Source organism: Melanerpes formicivorus, unplaced genomic scaffold (assembly GCF_026170545.1).
Source record: "Melanerpes formicivorus ecotype bairdi unplaced genomic scaffold, bMelFor1.0.p_v2 SCAF_15, whole genome shotgun sequence".
Lineage (NCBI taxonomy): Eukaryota > Metazoa > Chordata > Aves > Piciformes > Picidae > Melanerpes > Melanerpes formicivorus.
Window position 1 is genome coordinate 9323435 of NW_027142367.1, and position 19467 is coordinate 9342901.

The 19467-nt window shown below is 42.7% G+C and overlaps 1 protein-coding gene across 1 annotated transcript in view; it reads right to left on the reverse strand.

The window, feature by feature from the left end:
- The window catches only part of ZNF407 (zinc finger protein 407), a 372851-nt gene extending 360673 nt beyond the window's left edge, over positions 1–12178 (reverse strand). The window contains exon 1 of the mRNA XM_068147570.1: positions 12091–12178. The gene's annotated coding sequence lies outside the window, so the exon portion shown is untranslated. The remainder of the gene's footprint in view (positions 1–12090) is intronic.
- Positions 12179–19467: the final 7289 nt, after the last annotated feature.

Below are 19467 nucleotides of genomic sequence, written 5' to 3' on the forward strand. Positions count from 1 at the left end.
AGCTGGCAGAAGCAACCACCAAGGCCATGGGTTCCAACATAGCCTTTATTTAGTCCGTAACTAACTTTATTCACCTGGAAAGGCTCTCTCCTAGCAAGTCTTCAACCACAGCCCATGAGGCCAACGTACATAGTTTGCAATCTATTCCCACAACAATATGGATGAGTAAGTTTTGTAAGTTCATTGGTTCTCTGCAGTGAATCAGGCTTAGAGGGGGCCATAGTTAAAAAAATAGCATTCACAAAAAAATCCTTTGCTGGACTGAATTAATCTGTCACACACAGTTAGGGATATTTCCAAAACACACCTAAACAAAAAAAGCAAAACCAAAACATGCTACCTATATACCCTCCTGCTGACTCAGCAGATTGGTCACTGACTCCAATGTGGTGATTGAAGACACTTTATAAATACGTCTGAGAGCCATATATATCCCCACAATGGCTGATGTAACATAGGGGCAAAGATACAAAACCAGAGCTGTGCCAATTAAATGATTTTAACAAACACACATTCTTTCACTTATCTACAAGGTCAGGGCAGTTACAGGCAGCTGTCTTCTTTAGACAGATATGAACAGAAAACTTTCATCCCAGAGTTTTGAACACTTCTTTGTTACCTGCCTGATCTCTTAAAGGGGACTTAGGTCCTGCTAGTTCCAATTCCCACATCCTGCCACATACTCAAAAAGGTACATAACGTGAAAGAACTACAGAGTATAAATTTTGAGCATGTAGTAGACACTGAAGCTATAATTATTTTTATATCATTATTCAATTTTCAATAGAGGTGAATAGGAAGCAAAGAAAGAATGTGGAACTTGGTGTTCTATGACAAATATACCCTTAAAACAACCAGGCTCAACAGCAAAGGCCGCAACTGTAAAATCAGTTACCACTTTATGGCATTTACACCACAGTATCACAGAATCACCAAGGTTGGAAGACACCTCAAAGATCATCGAGTCCAACCTGTCACCACAGACCTCATAACTAGACCATGGCACTAAGTGCCACAACCAATCTCCTCTTGAACACCTCCAGGGACAGTGACTCCACCATCTCCCTGGGCAGCACATTCCAATGACGAATGACTCTCTCAGTGAAGAACTTTCTCCTCACCTCGAGTCTAAACTTCCCCTGGCGCAGCTTGACACTGTGTCCTCTTGTTCTGGTGCTGGTTGCTAGAGAGAAAAATCCAACCCCTTCCTGGATACAACCACCTTTCAGGTAGTTGTAGAGGGCAATGAGGTCTCCCCTGAGCCTCCTCTTCTCCAGGCTAAACAATCCCAGCTCCCTCAGCCTCTCCTCATAGGGCTTGTGCTCAAGGTCTCTCACCAGCCTTGTTGCCCTTCTCTGGACACATTCAAGTGTTTCGATGTCCTTCTTAAACTGAGGGGCCCAGAACTGGACACAGTACACAAGGTGTGGCCTAACCAGTGCAAAGTACAGGAGCACAATGACTTCCCTGCTCCTGCTGGACACACTATTCCTAATGCAGGCCAGGATGCCATTGGCCTTCTTGGCCTCCTGGGCACACTGCTGGCTCATGTTTAGGCGGCTGTTGATCAGCACCCCCAGGTCCCTCTCTGTTTGGCAGCTCTCCAGCCACTCTGACATCACCAAGAGGAAAAAGACGAAGGGGAAAGGAAGGCTGGAGTAGGTGACAAGGATGCTCTATGGGTCCTATGGAACAAAAATCTACTCTCAATTCCCAAAATTCAACAGTCCAAATCACATTAAGTCTGGATTCACCAGGGATGTTAGGCACTACTGAACTGATCAATGCCAAGCTTTAAAATGCCTGTATCTCACAGGCATTCTGATAGGTACTGCTAACTCACATACAATACACAGAGACAAGAAAAAAAGAAAGGGGACGGCCTCCTCAGCTAGAAGTCCTAAACCCAGAAAATGCGAGCTGCTATGTGGACAAAAGAAAGAAGATAGTGACTGCACAGAGCTACTACCCTTCTGTTCACCCTATTCTTTCATCTATGGCACAGCAGCCATCCCAGTGACCTAAGAAAGCCATCTCAAAAGGTACTGGAGCTGCTAGATAACATGATGTCCCCTACTTCTGAAAAAGCAGGCCTTCAAGCCTGAAGACTTCATGTAGCAAATAGTAAATTTTCATGATGACTCAGTAAAATCCACGTTCACTCTCTAAGAATAGTTTTAATTTTTAAGCTAAAAAGTGCATAGATAATAAAATTATTTCTATTCATTACATTCATTAGAATTTATGGTTAAAATGTACTAATTCCAAAAGCAGATATTGAACAAACATGAGCAAACAGTTACTTGTTCTACCAGCCAGCTGCTATCTAGTGGAGGAGCACTGCAGGAGCATTAGGAGCACTTTGGAGAACTATTCAAACAAATACCTAAAAGCGAAAGCTCAACCATGTGGCATTTGACAACAAATCTTACTGGAATCTGGGGGAGTACTCATCTGAAAAAGGTGTCTTTACATGACCCCCATTTGGAATGACTGGCATGACTATTCTCTATACGTTTTTACATTGCTTTATCCAGCCAGCTTACTAAATCATTAAAAACACACACGACTGAGCTTCAGTTTGACCTGCAGTGACTCCTGTACGTACCCTCAAAATTAACACAAGCATTGAATGCTACTAATCTTCAGCTTGTAATACCTGATCAAAGAACACTGCCCTGTAATTTACTACAAGCTAAAATCATAGTGCTGAACTGTGCATTTTCAAACAAGTGGTTTACAGCTCTAGATTTAAAATGCAAAGTTTCCATTATATTTAATAATTAAAATGCATGCTGTGTTATGGTTACATTTGGTGACTGGATTAGTAGTACCCCAACTGAGTTAAACAATACCTTTTTCCTATTAGAGTTCATATTACCATATTATCTATTTGTTTAAGAAAAGGAAGAAAAAAAAGCACAGCAAGGAAGAAGGAATAAAAAAGAAATATGAATATCAAACATACTGAAAGACAGTGAGGACCATGACAGCGAGAAGATCTGGTATCAGCAAAAATCTATGCTAGCTGAAAGCAGAAATGCTGAAGTCTGTGTACATTTAAAGTATGGAAACCTTTTCAAGAAAGATAATATTCTCCCTTTGTCAATAAGGGTCCTCATCCAAAGTAAAGGGTTTAAAGTTCAGTTTGTTTTCCTAGATGCAATTTCTACCAATTTGGGGAATACAGACATCACTGTCAAAGAGCGGAGGCTCTCAGGCTGTCAACTTCTTAATCAGGGTCTGACTTTACTGGAAAGTGTGAAATTATGCAATTATTTATGCTTGGCAAATCAGCTGGCTTACACAAGTCCCACACTATAAACACTTTCTTTTATAAAGCAAAATTCCTACTGCACTTTTCTTTTAGTGAATATACCATTTTTTGTTTCTCTGCCTTCTAGGTGGTTAACTCAAAATTGAAATGTGTGAAGTAATTCTCCTTTTCCAAAACTGATACCAACGAGCTTAGAAATATAATTTACAAGCATAAAAAAAAATAATTAAGAAATAAAATCAAAATGAAACCATGGCCACAATGACATCACCTGAAGTTTTCTCTCAGCACTGTCAGACACATTAGGTCACTCAAAGCTCTGTAATTACAAGTCTAATGACCTTTGAGTAACAAAAGAATAAACAAAACATTATTTGACCCCACATCTTACACTCATATATAATTTCAGAGATTAGCTTTGTTTTCAAGTGCATTCTAATTATCGTGGTACCAGTAGCAGATTGGAAGACAGGCTTTTGTGCCTGAAAGCTCACCTGCCTCTCCGTCTTATAGTAGTTGGTGTAATGCATCACCTCTGCCTGAATGCCACCTCCTCAGAAATCTGTCCCCTCCCTATGCACACAACATACAAAGGTACCCATCCTGACAAAAAAAAACCCAAACCAACACATTCTATTCAAGACTGCACATTGAAACACACTTTATTGATACCAGCAAATTCTAAATCCATGATGATGTGAATGGAGGAAAAGAGAGGGCATCTCTGCGAGTCAGCCTTCACCTGCAAAGCTCAGCATGTTTTCTACCTGGAAAAATGATCTGAGTAGCCTGAACAGAGATAGCAAAAGGCACTGTCAGGATATACTTGTCCTCTGCAAACAACTGTCTGCAGTACCTAACTACTTTGCACCCAAGAACAATTCTTGGGTTCTGAGAGAAGGAGCTCCTCCTGTCTCATTGGATGTCTGCTTTGGAACAGCAAAAGGGACAACTCCAACGTCAGACCTAGGTCAGCTTTCTCTTTAGCCTCTCCCTCTCCATCCTTCCTTCTTCAGATTGCCACCCTACTGCAAATTCCTTAGGCTATGCAAAGAATATAAGACAGATACACACAAAGAAGTCAAAAGAATATTTGTCATGAATTCTCAAGCTACCTAGATTTAGAGTGACTCACAAATTCACAAGACTGTACCTTTACCAATGAAAGTCCAATCAGAAACAATTAAAACAAAAATGTGTTTGCATGCAACACATTTACGAAGTTCCTGGTACCCTGAGGTAACATGTCTGTATTATAAAACCTCTCAAAAACCAACCTCTGTTTTCTGGGGTATGATTTGGAAACACACACCCAAAAAAATAAATTAAATTCACTTTTATTTCTTTGGGTTTGTATGGACAACTTATGAAATGAAGAGCTTGTGTCAGGTTCTGATTTTGATCATTCTGACACAAATTGGAAAAATTCTGTTAAACTAAATGGAGATATTCCAATTTATAGTCAGGTAAATGACATCAAATTCTAGTCCCAGGTTTTCTTTCCTTCCTGATCCAATTACATTAATGTACACTCAAAACAAAGCAACTACTACTAGTCCCACTAATTTCTTTACAGTGGAATAACTGCTACAAAAACACCACATACACATATACATGAAGTCATCAGGGTCCTTTCATATGGCTGCCATCTATCTGAAGCCTCACAACAGGGCTTATAGCAACACTATAGTATATGAGCACCAGCATATTATCCTAAATGTAGCACAGAAGTGAACCTGCTTCCTGTAAGGCTGGGAAGAGGCCTTGAGCACAAGCCCTATGAGGAGAGGCTGAGGGAGCTGGGATTGTTTAGCCTGGAGGAGGCTCAGGGGTGACCTCATTGCCCTCTACAACTACCTGAAAGGTGGTTGTAGCCAGGAAGGGGTTGGCCTCTTCTCCCAGGCAACCAGCACCAGAACAAGGGGACACAGTCTCAAGCTGTGCCAGGGGAGGTTTAGACTCGAGGTGAGGAGGAAGTTCTTCACCGAGCGAGTCATTCGTCATTGGAACGGGTTGCCCAGGGAGGTGGTTGAGTCATCGACCCTGGGGGCGTTCAAGAGGAGATTGGACGTGGCACTTGGTGCCATGGTCTAGTCATGGGGTCTGTGTTGATAGGTTGGACTCGATGATCCTCGAGGTCCTTTCCAACCTAAGTGATACTGTGATACTATAGGCTACTGGTTTTCCCTAAAATATTTTGTATTAACCTGATCTGTATACAAGATACCAAAACCACAACACTGTGCTCTTTCTTATGTGGAATGCACTGGGAAAAGGCTGAATACCTAAACATTGCATCCTCAAGTTGTTAAAAGGTTTGACAGTATTTATTGCCATATTATCCCTAATTATCAGTTTAAGCTTATTAACAAGAACAGTTCATTTAAGGTAAACAGGAATTATCTTTCCATTGTATAGGTGAAACTTGTAAATAGGACAGCTCATAAATTCTAAGATGAGAGTAACTAGGAAACTATTCATTAAGACTCAGATTATAAATTCAAAACATGAAGCCTAACATGCTTAAAGAAGATGGTTTTATTTTTAAAAGCATTCATTAGGCTCTCATTTCCAAGCCTCAGACTTGTAAATAATTTAAAATGAAAATGCGAACAACAGAGAGAGAAAAAAAAATTGCAATTCAAATCAGTCAATTGTTGTACCAATAAACCAGAAAACAATAGAAAGGAAGCTGGCAGATTTTGAAGACAACATCCAGAAAACATTTTTACGTCCTGTATCTTTGAACTTAGATATGATACTAGCATTGGATCCATTCCAAAAAAAATTAGTTCTGACTCACAACAATGAGGCTGTGCCCAGTAAAGGATACACAAGCTAAATGAGTAAATTTGAGTATTCATTGCATTTCAGAGATGCCAAAACAAACAACTGCAGCTTATAGATGCTCTTAGATTTCAATGTTTTTGTTTTACCATTTTGCCTTTTCAGAAATGTCTATCCTATTAACAATTTATACGACATAAGGCAAGAACCCCCTTTCCTTTAACAAGTAAGATAAATGTTTGCCTCACATGAGGAGCACAAAAAGAAACAGCCTTTACTTCACTTCCCACTTTCAGTGCCAGTGAAGACAAAAGTAACAAATCAAACAGAAATCAAACCAACACAGATCACTACTGTCCTTGTATATCCATTGTTCCAGATCCAATGTCAATACACCCCTGCAGAAGATGTGTTACACCGCAAAGAGCTAGAGTGTTTTGCCTTTATTGAATTTCTCAAGTTTGCTCTATTTCTATGCCACAGCTCTTGGGGAAAAAGATGGGCTTGTATGCTGGGCATCACAACATTCAGACATGCTCCTCAGAAGTCTTGTGTTTACTGCCTACACACCACGCACCAGGAAATCTGACACTTTTTGGCCACCCAGGATTTCCTGTGTGGGTGCAGAACATGAGTAGGGCACTCCACACTTCCAGCAAGCTCTGGGCATGCTGCAGGTGTGTGACTTGTCAGAGCACACGCACACACATTACAGCCAGCACTGTGCTTCCCAGGCAGCACAAGATCAGGGAGTCTGAGGGTTCCTCATGTGAACTGAGACTCCATTCATGCTTTTCCCCTGAGTGCAGAACTGGGTGATGCCAACATGCTACATCTCATTGGTACAGGTAAAGTAAGCAAGTCTCTTCCCGCTAAGGCATGTCTTAAAACCAGATCTGGGTGGACTATCTTGTAAGTTTACAGCAAACATGCTCTACTAACTTACCAAAAGCAAACCCAATCACTAATCCTCTGAATGGAAGTGGGCACAGGCCACACGCTCTCCCAAAGCAAGCCCAAGCTTAAAAACCTGCCTTAAGAAGAGAACTCACATGCACAGAAGCCATACCTGACATCTTAAGACCATCCAAGTATCCCCAGAACAGTCCATTTCTGTCTATGCTTAAGTTAGAATTGTCAGAACCTCCACAGTTTTCAAACCTCTTGATGGAATATTTCTCACAGAAATGTTTGTATACCACATCAGAAATGTTTGTATACAGTGAGAAAAATACCTCATGAAATGGCAATAAGGATGGGGCTAAGGACAGCAAAAAAAATTCTTTTTAATTACAATGCGACAACAAAATACCAGACAGGAAAGAAAAAATACAAAAATAAAAATATACACACATATATATATGTTTGTAGGGAGGGGGGAAGATGAGAGATGTATATGTCCAGATCTAGACACTACTAGACACTGAAATACTGCATAACCTAACTACTCTGTGTGTCTCTTCCTTGGCCTTCACATATACCACAGAGAACAGCTTGTATTTTTTGACTCAAAAGGGGAGAGGCAATATTTACACCTCTACCACTAAGGACCAAAGAAAACCTGCAGCCTCCCAGCCCAGTTAAACATAACCCAATGTTATAGACAGTAGTTTGCTCGGAGGCCAGACTAGGCGGGGGGGGGGGGGGGAAACCAAAAAGGGTCACCCTGTTGTAGAACAAACAAAACAAAGCAAAAAAAAAAATCAGCAAGCAACAATTGTGCTAATGCAGGACTAGAAAGCAGTCATGAGTCATGCAAACCAGCATTTTACCTTTGGAAGATCACTACTGCCTGTTTCTAAATGGCACTTGGGTTATTCCTTTGTGAAGAAGCATGTGAATTGGCTGGCACTTACTGTCATTCTTGCATCAAGGAAAGAAGGTAAGTGGATTTATTTCTGCTCTGAAGCTATACATCACTGTTGTTTCATGTTTGCAACACAACCTTCACATAGAGAATCACATTTTGAAGAACTGAAATTAAGTAACATAAGGAAACTTACACATATACTTAAGATAAACACCTAGAATAGTCTACAGACTCCTCTGTAACTACAGGCCCTTCACTGGCAGATGATAGAAACAGATCACCAGCATTAAAAGATGCAATGCAGGAAGGTGGGTGTGGTTCCCGTTTTAAACACACAACTTCTGCAAAGCAAAAGATACCTTTGGAATTCCTGCTGGTGAGAAAGTAGAGATTACAAGAACAGCATATTTACATGTTTTTGCTTCTTCACTGCTTTTATTCATACAGGCCAACAAACACTTGGAGCTGATGTCCTAGCTCAGGCTGAAGTAACAAAACATTTTAAAGTACCAGTTTAGAGGAGGAGTAGGTGTATTTTATTTGAACTTCCATACACGTTCATGTAATGCCCCAAGAATGTCTGCTGCAAAGGCAAACAGACCAAAGATTAAACCACTCCAATGTTACTGGGTGGATCTCATCTGAACTTTGACTCCCTGGGCCAGGTTTGCAATGTCAACAAACATGCAGCCCTACTACCAATTCACTCAAGACACCCATAGTTAATCCTATGCCTCTTACTATCACTAAGCATCACCAGTGCGGTATACTGTTCACTTCCTACTTCCACCACAAAATGCTGCTGGTTTTTTTTTATCCCATTCAAGCTGTTTCCCGGGGTGAGGGGAGCAGTTTCATGCCTTTATGGCTGCTAGCCAAACACTGTATGCAGCCACACCTGAGGTGGCAGCAGCAACGCCAGGCAACTGCGTGCACTACCCTGAACTATCAAGATGTAGTGCCTAGCTTTGTGAGCAGTGGAGCAGGTCTTCTTTCCCAACCACCACAATCTTTATAGAAAAGAAAATCACTGATAGAATAATCATGTCATCATGTCTTCCCATCCCCAAGCCCTATTTTTGGTGATGTGCTTTTAAGAGAATAACCTATATACCAATCTAAAAAGTGAGCACAGTAAAGTCAGGAAACACCATGACACTGTCACATTAATTTGAATGAATGACTAGACCAGACACATCTTAAACCAATGTCTTTATTTGAGTGATGACATCATCCATCCAGTGCACCCTTTTTGTTTCCCCAAGAAAGAGAGTATTTAATGAGGAGGAGGTTCTTCCCCATGAGAGTGGTGAAACCCTGGAATGTGTTGTCCAGGGAGGTGGTCGAGGCCCCGTCCCTGGGGGTGTTTAAGAGCAGGCTGGATGAGGCTCTGGCCAGCCTGATCTAGTGTGGGGTGTCCCTGCCCATGGCAGGGGGGTTGGAACTAGATGATCCTTGTGGTCCCTTCCAACCCTGAATGAAACTATGAAACTAATGTAGGAACTCCCCAACAATTGCAGTTCAACTACATTTCATATGCCAACCTGGCTGTATATCTTACTTGTGCACAAAACCCCAGGTCTGTATAAAGACTTACAGAGAAAAGAAAATAAAACAAACACACCCAGAAAAAAAACAACAACAAACCAAAAGCCCACAACAAAACAAAGCTATGCTTTTCTTAATGCTGTGCACACCAACACAAAAAACGCCCTTCCTCATTACCGGTACTGACTGTTGCAACTGACATCTGCTTCACACAAATTCTTTCTCTAGGTAATGTTTTTTCTATAAGTGGACACAACACAGCTTAAGTTAGAAAGGAAGAAAAAACAAACAAACAAAAAAAAAACCCACCAAAGTTTCTAACAAAGAAAACTCTTGTGCAAATAAATCAGAAATCTTTGATGCTGTAACGACACAACAGTTCCTACAGAAGCAGGATAGTAAAGGATTTAACTCAGGTCGTTTGAATTACATTTCCCAAAATGCTAATAAAACTGACATGTTTGAACATACTGAAAAAGTCACAGTCCATCATCGTGCTGTCACATCAGTGCATTTGACTTTTTTTTAAAATGTATGGATTATACAATTACTGCCAGGCTCCATATTTTATATATAAAAGCTACAATCTGATTATATGTCCATGCTGAAATAATTTATGAAATAAGGGTGGAATGACTGTAATGTTACTTCTGTGATGAATGTAACTTGCTGTGAGTAGTCTAGGAGATTGCAAGAGACCAAACTGAAGCTAGTAATTGTCTTCATCTTTCATGAAGAGGTGTGACCTGGGAAAAATATAGATCCCAACATCCAAACCTCCAGCCTCATGCAAACATCTTGATTACTCATGTTCTGATATAAGAATGGAAAAATAAAATTTATAGTCTTCACAGGCCACACCTTTAGATTATTAAGGTAAAGATCACAGTGAATTACATCCAATGTTTAAATCATATGTTAGTCTATTATTGTTTTGCACCATCAGCAAATCACTCCTGCCCCCAATACCCTTGCCCTTTTGGATCCCTGTATTTTATTACTCCCTAGGTGTTACCATCATGCTTAGCATGATATCGGTGAACATGAATACATGGCAAATTCAAGGTCTTGCAAGTCTGCATCAGAACAATTACACAAAGATAAAAAAGAAGAAAGCAATTAAAACTATTAGCTATAGAAATTCCGAGGTCACAAATGGCTACAAGCATACAGATCACAAACTAAATGCTTTTTACTTTTCTTTCCCTTTAAACACCGTATTTGAGTATTGTGGTTCACAGGCCACACTAATTACTTAAAGAAGCAACAGGAAACCTATTACAAGTCAAATTAAGCATGATAACCTATCCCTCAAAAGTCAATTAAACCAGGTAGTTTTTAGTTTAATGACCTTTTCTATTGAAGATGCATCTCTTTAGAAATGTTACACTATTTGTGGTAACACGGACTCCTTACTCAACCTGAGAAGTCCCCTGGAAGTCCACTGACTCTCTACGGATTACAAACCATGTTGACAATCACGAGATCACAAGAACTCAGAAGGTGTCGCGACGCAGACTGTCAATTTAAGCAGAGTAAAGGCAAAAAGGGCAACCATTGGTCTATCACCACTTCTAAGAACTGCTTACAAAGCTCCTGCTGTCACACGCGCTGTCACTCACTTCCAACCGCACAACTTCTCAAGCTCATCCACACTTAAGATATAACGACCTTCGGGAAAGGAGGGGAAAGTAAGAAAAAGGGGGGTTGGGGCAGCAAAAGCACTCAAGGAAGAGCTACATCACGGCATGTCACGCCTCACTGGCTCCAGAGGGCCAGGGCAAGCAGTGGCACGGGCGGGGTACAGCACCACACGCCGTAGCTGGGCGCGGGACCAGGGCAGGCTGAATCGGAAGCTCAAGAGCTAGCCCCAGCCCGATAGCTCCCACCCCGCTGCGCCTGCGCAGACGCCACACTGACAGCGGACCAGGACAGGCGCAACCGCCACCGGAGCCCGGTATCGTCCAGGTGGAGCGCCGACTAACGAGACCAGAAGTGCCCAACAGTGTCCCCTCAATGTCCCACCCGGCGAGCGGGAGCAGAAGGCAGCAACAACCGCACCGTAGCCAGCCCCACCCGGTTTCACAGACCGCGCGTGCGCGGCGGCAACGAAGAGCCCCGCTGCGGGGCTTAGAGAAGGGGAGGGGAGGTGGAGCACAGCACGCTTCCCCCGGGACCGCAACGCAACCGGCTGGAGCGCGCCCCTCCGCTCGCCCTTTGTGGGTAGCGCCCGGCCTCTGGCCCGGCTCGACTCTCCCGTTCCACTTCCCCTGCCCCTCCTGCGGCCCTCCTCTCCCCCCCCCCCACCACCAGCCGCCTGCGGCAGAGCGGAAGGGCAGAGCCATGGCCTGGGCATGCTGAGGCAGCCAATGGGCGCGCGGGGCGTTCTTCCCGCCCTGGGCTTCCCGGCCACTCTGCAGGCAGCGGGGGAGGTACAAAAGATGGGATTGGCTAATCGGAGTGCCGCTGGCCGCCCGCCCACCAGCGCCAAAAAAAACGACGGTAGCACAGAGGCCCAAAAAGCCTGAGGGGAGACGTCAGCCCGATCGCTGACCAGCTACGGCCCCGCGGTCCCATAAGTGCCCCCCGCGAGGGTCCAAAGCGGTAGCCCTCGCCGCGCCGCCGAGCGGCGGAGGGAAGCGGCCGCGTTCTCTACGGCCACGCTTACCGCACAGGGGGAGCCGTCCGCCTCCGCTTGTGATGATCTTGGTCACAAGTGGCGCGCCGTAGATTCGCCGTCTTGCGTCACGGCCAGAACGAGGCGCGCAGTGCGGGAGGGAGGCGCGCGAGGTTCGCTCATGTGACGCGGCGCCGGGGCGGGAGCCGCTGGAGCGGCCGCTCGAGCGTACAGCCACGCGTGCGGCCGCAGCGGGATGCGCCCGACGGCCGGTCCGCGGAGCTGGCGGGAGAGCGTAGTGGGCGTCGAGCGGGCGAGCGCGCGCCGCCACTGTCATCTTCCCCTTGGCGGCTGTGGCTGCAACGGGAGTGCTGGTGGTCTGGAGCGTACCTGCCTGTTGCCGCTGCCCGATCCGTTCGGCTCCCTCGCCCAGGAAGCGGGTTCCGTGTTCAGCTAGGCTCCACGTTTAGCTAGGCTGCGGGTGCTGAGGGAAAGGCGGAGCCCTGAGGAGTTCCTTGGGGTTGACAGCGATCGCGTTAGGTGTCATGCTAGTGAGGCCACAGCTTTTATTCCCTGCGAGAAACAGCAGATTCAGTGTACGACGTGACTGAAACCACCACCATTTGTGCCTGGCAGAGTCCTGTGTGCATGGGGCCTCTGCCAGGGCAGCTCCAGGCTCCAGCTTGCACTGTGACAAGCTTGTGCTGTGGAGAGGGGTACAGAGTATTGGTGCCTTCCTGTCGCATGTGGCACGGTTGGTGCACTGGTAACCGGCTTTCACCCGTGGAATGCATGCTTTGGAGGGGGGGAAAGCAGGAGTGAGTTGAGACAGTGCACAGCATTCACTAACACTATCATTTTAAGGTGATAAACTCTCCAAGGCACTGACTACACTTCTGCTAGCGTTTTTAGAGGAACTAGTTCAGAACGGAAACAGTAAGGGAGAGGTAGACAGTTGTAAAACATCTTACAATTCATAAGCTGATGAAGAAACTAAAACATGTTGGATTCTTCCTATTTTAAATTGCATCACAGGATTAGCAACAAAACTAATGCACAGTCTTAAGAGTTATGTCTACATCAGTGGTAGGCTTCAGTTATTCCTAGTTGCTCCTACTTTTTAAAATGCTGGGTTACCATTTATGTTATGCACATACAGTATTTTTTGGTAGGTTGAAGCATCTTAGTTAAACAGCATTTAGCATACTTCAAGACTGTTACAGGGAGTGTTAGGAGTAGAAAACACACCTGGAGATTGACTTTCAAATCAGTGTATATAAGGTACAGTCAGGCTTGCTAATTATGTCTAACAACTTTCCATTTCATTTAGCCAATTAGTCATTGCCCAATCTATTAGCTTTATGACACAGCATTGCCTGTTTTGGAATAGGTTGTAGAGACTAAGACTGGTTTGAGGTCCCTACAGGCTGAGCAACTCCTCAAATGAAAACGGCATGCAGATGAATGACCAAAGTATTTGTAAAGATTGAAATAAACAGTTGTATAAAGCCCAAGTATCTGTAGATGAAGTATCACGCAGAACATAGGCAGCAAAAACATCTCTCTCTTCAGTATCTCAGGCTATAGTACATTTAATTGTCCTCTAATAACAAATCTACACAGAGATTTTCTGATTTGTAGTAGAGACATACTTAGTGTTGCATAGATTTACAAGGACACAAAAACTTTTACAAGTTCTTCAAGTAGGTTATCAAGAGACTACATTGAAAGCAGTCTAATTGATAACAGTGGGAAAATAGGTAAAACAATAGTTTGATGCCTCTCAAGCTCAGTTTCTTGGCATTTTACAAAGTCCTTTTATATGCCTAAAACTTTTTGTAAGTCTAGGCTTCAAGTCACTGTTTAAGTATTTATGGTACTCAGATCAGCATGCTGCTCCACCCATTATTTCATCTTAATAAGGGGAAACTTGGAGGACATGATGAGAGCTGGAGTTTGCAAATTGAAATACTTCTAACTAGATTAAAAGAGGCAATACGTTTTTAGGAATAGCCTGAAGAGGGAGCCATTGGTACAGTAGAAGAAATTATTAAGGCAGGATAGTTATTAATAAAAAAAATACCTATTTGTAGCGAAAATATTTGCTGTCATTTTAAGCTCTGTCTGTTGGACGTTTACAGCCATAGCTACATTTAATGCCCTGGCTTAGGGATGTGCACAACTCCAGTGTCATGCTGAAAATGTAAACGCTCTGCTTGCTCAGAAGTATTTATGCTGATTATATTAAAGTGCAAACTGAATAAATAAGTCTGATTAATTAGTAAAGCATTAATTAGCTACTAGATTACCTTATAAATGGATTGTAAACACAGAATGTATTTATTTCCTAACGGGATACAATGTTAGAAGTTATTCTACAGTTACTATGCATCACCCACACCAAAACACTGATTTCACCAGAAGTGTTGCTCATTTAAAGAGTAGTACCAGCTCTTTACTTCCTGTACAACTTCAACCCCTGTCTACCTTCCATACTAATATCCCATGTTTATTCATATACAGGAAACAAACACAGCTTTATGATTATTATTAACAGAAATCAGTCTTTTAGTGGGATAAAAGCAGTTGCAATACTTACCAATCCTGAGCTGCAGGTTTTCTTGCACAGTAGATTTGGTTAGAAAAAGAACCCTGGGAGGTGATGACAGTACTGTAGGCCATGTCTGATAGGTACTCCAAAGGACATTGCATAGTGTCTGGGGGATAGTCAAGTTGCCAACAGTATTGTCCACAAGAGTTTCATAACATCCATTTTTTCCCCCAAAACAGCAAGTTTCTGAACAAAAGCTGCATATATCTTTATTCTGACAATGTGATTACACTCATCAGAAAGCATCAAACAGAATAATTAGGATGTAAACACCAGGAACTTTCTTAATGTCAGTTACCTGTACACACATACATAGGTACACCTTCCCTTTGTCAAGGTAAAATACATTATTTTTTTCCTCCATAGAAGACAATCTTTGAAAAGTCTTATCAAGTGGTGGGTTTTCTTTCATTTGAAAGGTGAGGAAAATGGGACAATGTTTTTGTCAGTGTTGGGTTTTGTTGTGTTTTTTTTTATTGTTACTAAGTTTATGATTTACTGGGTAAGATCTTATCTTGTATATGTTAGTGATTGAGACACAAAGTGCCTCACTGTTCCCTTTTGGTTCCCCTAAGTGAATACTTGAGTAAATGAGACAAACGTGTGCATTCTTGGATAGTCAAACTGAAAGACATGCTGCTCTGAATTGGATACACAGCCAAATTCACAGACCTGGAAAAACAGAACACTATGCTTATTGGTTTTTAAAGGTGTGTCAAGGGTTGTGATTTAGGGAGCAAAATGCAGTATTGCAATCTGACTGGCCTGGGGCTGCACACTGCTCAACCTGGTGCAGTTTGCCATAGTTATGGGAGCCATCTCCTTCACTGCTGGCACAGCACTGGTGTGATTCCTGGCTGAGCTGGTTCTGGGGACTGTCCCAGCAGGAAGACAACCTGGGGAAAAGGCAGCAAGCTTTCTGGCTGGCTCTTGCAGGTCTGCCAAGGGGACAAGCAACCACCAGTGTTGTGCTTTATCTGTGACTGGCTAAAGTATGGTTGGGCAGCTCTGAAGTGGGTTTATCAACCCACCATGGGGCTGCCTGTGTGGAACCTTGGGCAGGAAATAAGATGGCATTTTGGTCTTGGTCCCCCCCCATTGTGTGAAAAGGAACTGAGAGCTATCTGCATGCCTCAGCCTGGTCCACAGCCTCCTGGTCAGGTCAGCCTGGAAGCCAGAAGGGGTGTGACTGCTTCCAAGCTTTTCATGTTGTTACAACTGCAATATAAATGTTTCAGAAAAATGAGACTGAATGGCCACAGGCTTAAGCGAAGGCTTAAAAGGGATCTGCTGGAATTTCTTAGAATATTATTAAATTTAGAAGGATATTATAAGAAACTTCAAAAGAAGAATTTTTTTTTTTCCAGTTAAGAATACTGTTCATAGGAGTTAAAGTGTGCATGTAGAAGTTAGAAGAATTTGAAGATAGACTCTTCTTGAAGTTCCCCCCCTTATCCTAAGGCTAATACTTCAGAGTCACAAATTTTAACCGGAGTAACGGTGCCTGCAAATCCTTTTGTTTGTCCCACAGGAAGTATCCACAGAGCCTGCTGCTGCCAATAACATTACAGACTTCCTACACAGCTTTTGAAGAAATGAAACAATGGCACTTGTTCCATTTTGGATCATGCCAACCTCTTTTCCAAACACAAGGAACATGGTCTATGCCTTAGGAGAATTGAAGGGGAATTTCCACAGGCTTAACATTTATTCTTACTGCTTTTCTATTTGGTGATTTGCAGATTGCATTGGGTTGGAAGGGACCCTCAAAGGTCATCTTGGATCTCAACCACTTCCCTGGGCAATCTGTTCCAGTACTTAGCACTCTCATTGTAAAGAATTTGTTACATAGGTCTAACCTAAATCTACACTGCTCCCATTTAAAACTACTTGTGCTGTCACTACAAGCCCTTCTGAACAGTCCTTCCCCAGTATTCCTGTAGGTCCCCTTCAGATACTGAAACATAGTTCACAGAATCACAGAACCTTCTCCTCTCCAGGCTGAACAGCCCCAATTCTTTCAGCCTGTCTTTACAGGAAAGCTGCTCCAGCCCTCTGACCGTCTTTGTGGCCCTCCTCTGGATGTACTCCAGCAGGTCCGCATCTCTCTTGTGCTGGAGGCCCCAGAGCTGGGCACACTACTCCAGCTGAGGTCTCACCAGAATGGTAACAGAGACATAATTGTAGATTTAAAAAAACCCTTTCTTTCTATTGCAAAGCAAGCTTCAGGTAGTATTTGCAAGTTTTAAAACTGTGAGAGTAAAGCAAGTGGGAACCCCTTCTGTAGCCCTCCATCTCAAACAACTCACTCCGTGTGGATTGCAGAATCAGCTGAAAAGCATTGCAGGAACTGCTCAGGCTGGGCTTGAAAGCCTCATAACAGCCAGTGGGGTTTTTTTCAGTTACCTCCTTAGAAAGTGGTGAAAATATCTAAATGACTTCTAAGTGACTCAAGAAAGATTTGCAACTGGTTCAAGATCCTACCTCAGTTAAAATCTGCAAACAGCTTACAAAATTGGATGTGACCATGCTTGTACTGTTAGCAGGTCAGTTTGAATTTCCTGATCAATTTTTATGTAAACTAATGTAGCAGTATCCAAGGAAAAGCATTTACTACATATTTGTCCAAATGACAAAATGAAGAACAATTACTTCCCCAAAAGGGTTGTCAAACCCTGGACCAGGCTGCCCAGGGAGGTGATGGAATCCTCATTCCTGGAGGGCTTTCAAAGCCATGTAGGTGTGGTGCTGAGGGGCATGGTTTAGTGGTCACCTGACAGTGCTGGGTTAAAGGTCTTTTTCCAATCAAAACAATTGTATGATTCTATGACCTGTAACATGAAAGTGTTCCTCATACGTTTCTGAAGAATGCAGGTGAGATCAACAAAATATTTGGCAGTAAAGCTAAGTAGGCAAAAATGCTTTTTATGAACAAGGAACTATTCATATTTTTCTATTAATATATTTCTGCTTAAAATATTTATATGATGATTTAGCTCTGAGAGAACATGATGTGTCTGCAGCTCAAAATAGAGACATAAGGACATATATGGAGTTGGACTTGATAATCCTTATGAGTCCTTTCCAACTCAAGATGTTTGTGATTCTATGATACAAGGTAAAAATGTGAAAATCCATTAAGCTTCATCTTAAGGCAATAAACATTGACAAAGTGCCACACTTAAAAGAGTACCTTGCATCCAAACTGTGGTTAACTTCTGCAGTTCTGACCAATTCCAGAGTCACTATCTTTCTAGAGGAGAAGTCTTCTAGAATCAGAAGTATTTGAGAAAGCACATTAAAATGAGAAGGGATAAGAAACTGCAAATGTTTTTTAGGATCCTAGAAAATCCCTTGGTGGAAAACAGCTGTCAGCAAATGTTTTGGTAAGCAGAGGGAACAGACTCTGTAGGTAGGTGAGAACAAGGGGCACGCAGTTATGTGCACTTACCATATGCAAGTTCTGCACACAGAGGCACCCCTCACACCCTTGTGTTGAGCAGCACAGAGATGAGCCAGGGAGACTAAATAGCTACGAAGCAAGAAGACTGTGTTCAGGGCTTTTTTGGGGCATCACCATTTTAACATTACATGTTACTTGCTGGTGGATGTTTCCAGCAATAAAAAGGGGACTGTGGTCCTTGCTGGCACCAGCCACTGGCACAGGCTCCTATGTCACCAGGAAAGGCACAGCTGTGCTTTTACTTCTTCCTTGTCCAACCATGGACTATGGACATCTTTAACTAGCAGAGAATTTTACAGCATTTTGTTCAGACAAGCTAAATGCCAACAGGATTTGAAATCAGGCTTCTTGGGAGTACTGTTAATGAAAAGGAAAACCATAACTACATGACTAAGCCTAATTTTCCTTTCTCACAGGCTAAAGCAGATGGTGACCTGATTAGTTCAGTCTCAGGAGCCTGATCATCTCTCTGTCTTCAGCCTCTGTTGTCAGCATCTTGATATTTTACTCATTCTCCCTGATTTTAGCTGACTGCCACATGTTTTACTCTACTCTTGAGACATTACTTAAGGATTAAAAATTGTATTTATCTAATAGTAAAAAAGAAACTTTCAAATTAAACCCACCAATTTCAAACAGAAACCAGTATGTTCCAATTCTTTTTTCATGTTAATAATCAGCCGGAAAAATATGATCCCAGCCTTGAGGGTTCGATTCCCTACAAAATGGATATCAATCCCTGCAGTAGGGGATACTTCACAGACCTTGACCTAGTATGTAGAGGCACCCAGGGCTATCAGAGGTGCTCTGGGGTGCTGCATTTAGTTGGAGCCACTCCCCCAGCAGTGTTCACAGAGGGCTTGAGTTCTGTATGCTATCCTTGGGGTCTGTTGGATATCCCTGGTGATATCAGGCATCCAAGTCTTGACATCTGAATCAAGCTCTCAAAGGTACAGATGGTGCTGTTGCACATCCCCCACAAAGGTTGTTTTCTTACTGTCTGGGTAGGTTCAATCAGCAAATCATCCTCTTAAACAATTATACAGAATATGATATTTATGTTAACCAGGCAGTACATAGGTTTGACTGTAAAGAAGTATCCTGGAATGAACACAAATTACAGTAGACCTTTATCACAGTGTAAAAACCACTCTAGAATAAAATTGAACCAGGCAGATTTAGGCTGAAGTCACCTCTTGTGGGTGTTCGCTTTTTGTGACTTTGGGTAAACGTAGCACTTGTAGTTTTGCACATAAATTGACCAAAACCAAAAGCCTTTATGCAATCCTTAATAAGAAAAACCTAAATCAGTATGAAGAAAATTGTTTCTAACAGTGTCAGGATTTGATTTTGT